The sequence below is a fragment of the Crocuta crocuta genome, unplaced genomic scaffold (genome assembly GCF_008692635.1).
Source record: "Crocuta crocuta isolate KB4526 unplaced genomic scaffold, BGI_CrCroc_1.0 scaffold692, whole genome shotgun sequence".
NCBI lineage: Eukaryota > Metazoa > Chordata > Mammalia > Carnivora > Hyaenidae > Crocuta > Crocuta crocuta.
The window spans coordinates 795,066-798,125 of NW_027532877.1; the positions used below are offsets into that span (position 1 = coordinate 795,066).

The 3,060-nt window shown below is 57.2% G+C and overlaps 1 protein-coding gene across 2 annotated transcripts in view; it reads right to left on the reverse strand.

The window, feature by feature from the left end:
• Nucleotides 1-2,786, reverse strand: part of TBX5 (T-box transcription factor 5) — an 86,306-nt gene extending 83,520 nt beyond the window's left edge. Inside the window, exon 1 of one of the 2 annotated variants that reach the window (XM_077745641.1) lies at nucleotides 2,724-2,786. The gene's annotated coding sequence lies outside the window, so the exon portion shown is untranslated. Of the gene's footprint in view, nucleotides 1-2,394; nucleotides 2,495-2,723 lie in introns of those variants that run through there. The other variant, XM_077745640.1, reaches the window with a different exon arrangement.
• Nucleotides 2,787-3,060: the final 274 nt, after the last annotated feature.

Sequence of the window (3,060 nt, forward strand, 5' to 3'; positions counted from 1 at the left end):
GGGGCAGTTGTTTTTTTTTTTTTTTTTTTTTTTAGTTCTTTAAAAGAGGGCGCCGGTTGGAGATTTATTAACAAGGAAAATAGTTTATTTTTATAGTCGACCTCGGAAAAGTGGGGGTGGGAGTGGGCCGGGGGAAGGGGAGTCGTTCAGATGGGTAAACAATGAGGCTGAAGGGGCTGGGGCGTTAAGGACTATTTTGGTGAAGCCTGGGCTTGGGCTGGAGACTTGAACTTCTCTCCCAGCTAACCCGCAGCTCGGCTGTGGACACGAGGCCATGCCAGCGATGGCTGGCGCCATGGCGGGGGTGTGCTTTGAGGGATGAGAATCCCCCACACTCCCGGGGACAAGCCTCTTCGGGGATGTGGTACCTAGGGCACTCCCCAAACCAGCCTCTGCCCAGGGCTTCGAGCTTCCCTTCCGAGTGAAGTGACTTCCACATGGTCTCTGTGGATGGCCATCAAGGGGCTGCAGAGCACTGGGTGCTCTTTGCAAAACGGGACATCGGTGTATTTTTCTGGAGAAAACGCAGTCTTCATCAGCGTCTCTGCAGATACCTTGTCATCTAAAAGGCCCCAAACCCACTACTTACAGAAAGAGCTAAGCAGGGCCTTTTACCTTCCCCTGTTGAGAGCAGTTGCACACTCTAGACAAGCTTTTGTCCCTCAAACAAGCTCACCATGTGTCATTAAAGGATAGCAATGGCCAGAAGCCACCACCCTAACCTAGGGCATTTTGGAGGTCGATTTGGGCCCCATTTTGGACTTGTTTGGGAATTCTCACCCGCGTTAGAGCGCAGGGGCCTGAGCTTTGCTTTCAGCCTCTAACTAGCTATCTTGACCTTGATGCTGTGGCTGCCCTTCTACGGGCCTCAGTTTCCCCTTAAGCTTTTGGAAGGAACCTTTTCGAGATGAGTACGCTCTGACTTGCTGTCTTTCACGGTCAGCTGCCTCGAAGGTACATGTAGAAGAACACGCAATCTGGAACGCTACACCTTGCATCAAGGATAAGGCCCTGGGGTCCTGGTGGCGAAGAGGGGTTCCTAACCTTTGGGGTAATTTAGGTCTTTCTGAGAAGCTGATAGCACGAAGGCCCTTCTCCACACCTGGGAAGGGAAAACGCTCTTACCCAGTGGACTTTGCATATAATTTTCCGGAGTCCCCAGACAGGTGAAGGCCCCCTGCTTAAAGCGAGGAGATGGAGCATAAACTCTGACCAGTGCCTGAGAAAGGGGCTCAGAGCTGACTAGTTCGAGCCCGGCTCAGCGCTCCCAGCGGGAGCAGAGCAGGGGGAGAGGGTGACAGGAGGGCCCCTCCTTTGATTGGCAGACCCGGGTGCAGCCGGAGACCGGCCGGCACCGAGGCGTCTGTCTGTCTGCGCGTCTGCCCGCACGTCCCGTCTGTCCCTGGTGAACTGGAAAAGCGCTGGGAAGGTGGCTGGACCGGCTGGAGGGTGCGCCCTCGAGAGGCCCCGCTGGGGGCCAGAATCTGGCCGTGATCTCCCAGGCCCAGTGAGCATCTCATTTGGGGCCCTGAAGCTAAAGGCCTTGGAAACATTCTTGGCTGGGGTCTGCAACCCTTTCTGCAGTTCACAGACTCGGGCGCTCTTCCTCTCTGGGGCTGGGGACACCTGCTCAGGCCAGAAGCAGGACGTGCTTCAACCTGTTGGATCCCACCTGGGTCCCCTTGCAGGGAAACACACATCCCAGTCAGCTGGGCGGCTGGTTGACTCACTCTAGGCGGTGCAAGAACTTTTTAATAAGAGACCACCCCAAATAAGGCTCTATTTTAAAACGATCTTTCAAATTATCACCTTACTGAACCCCAACAACCCCCTTAGTTGTTATTAGAACTTGTCCCTGCAAGATGAGGAGGCCGGGGTCCAGAGATGTTAAGCTCCTGGTCCAAGAATGCACAGGAAAAGCTGGAGAGCTTGGAGTCAAACTCGGGGCTTCAGATTCCAAGTCCCTATCATGTTCTTATGTACTGCAGTGACCTTCTGACCACAAGCCCTCAACCCCAACGCGCTGGCCCCCCAATATGCATGCTGGTGTCGCAGTGGAACTGAGCGCACTGGCTCATGGCTGGAGCCCAGGAATGTCAAACCCCGCTGTGGGAAGGTGACACCGTGCATCAGGGGTCAGGCACACCTCTCGAAGGCGCACCCCCTTACCACAAATTGGGGTGCACCCCCTGGGTCCTAGCACCTCCTCTCCTCTCCCCGCCCCCACGACATCCCTGCTCTGGAGCCCTCAGGCTGCTAGGCTGCACCGACCCTTGCCTTCCCTGCTCTTGCTCCCCACCTCCTCGCCCCTCCCCACCCCTCTGGTTCTCGTAAAATACCAGCCTTTGCCAGGCCCCGTAGGGAACACGGCTCCCCACCCACCTGACGCCTTACCTGGTGGCGGATGGACGCAGGCCGGCACCGCCGCAGCTTAAGCGCGTTGCGCGCGCCCGGGCGCAAACCTCTCCATCAGGCATCCACTGGCCTTCAGCCGCGTTTCCGGTTGTAGCACCGGGCGCCCCCCGAGTGGGCCCGATAAGCTATCACCCGGGCCCTGGAGGGGCGGTGAGCGGCGAGCCGGGGCACCTCTGGCCGGCTCCGGGCTCCGGGCCCGGCTGCCTGCCAGCGACGCTCGGTACAGCAGCGAGATGCCTGCCGAGGTGTTTCTGGTTACAATCACCTCACACACAGGCCTGCATTCCGCCCCCGCCCCCCCCCCTTACCATTATGTCTGAAGTCACACCTTCTCGGGGCCTGGGGCGCTCTGCCGGGTCGGGGCCGTGAGTGCCCAAGCACCCGGCTGGAGTCGTTAATCCGCAGAACTCCAGCAGGTCGGTAAAAAGGACTATTTTGGTGGTCAGAAAATCAACATCGAAGAGACATACCGTAGCCCGCGTCTATGCACCCGGGGTTTTCCACCCATTTATCCAGGGTTGCTGTGCTTTCCTGGAAGGGCCGAGGCATACGGTTTAATGCACTGGTTTGTTTTCTCTCTCGGATAATGGAGGGCTTAAGAGATATGAAAAGATCCTCAGGAGGAGACTGATAGCCTTGGCTCTT